Genomic DNA, 294 nt, shown 5'->3' on the forward strand with positions numbered 1-294 from the left:
ACAGGCTGTTAAGAAATAAGTTATAATAATAAGGATATACATTTTGAATCAGGGTTAGGAACTGTTTCTATTTGGGAGGGTAGAGGGAAACATGCTTCAGGAAGCTGAAATTAACTAAAGAAAATGAGAAAAGGTAAAGTGTGATAATCGCCACATAGGGGTGAAAGCAAGAGCTTGACAGAGAAACCTCCTCACCCAGGAAGATTTGCTGTGACATGAGTAATGTCTGAACGAAACTAAAGAAAGATGACATCATGTAGGTGATGTGCTGCTTGGTCACAGAGACAGGAAAAA

Source organism: Myotis davidii, unplaced genomic scaffold (genome assembly GCF_000327345.1).
Source record: "Myotis davidii unplaced genomic scaffold, ASM32734v1 scaffold629, whole genome shotgun sequence".
NCBI lineage: Eukaryota > Metazoa > Chordata > Mammalia > Chiroptera > Vespertilionidae > Myotis > Myotis davidii.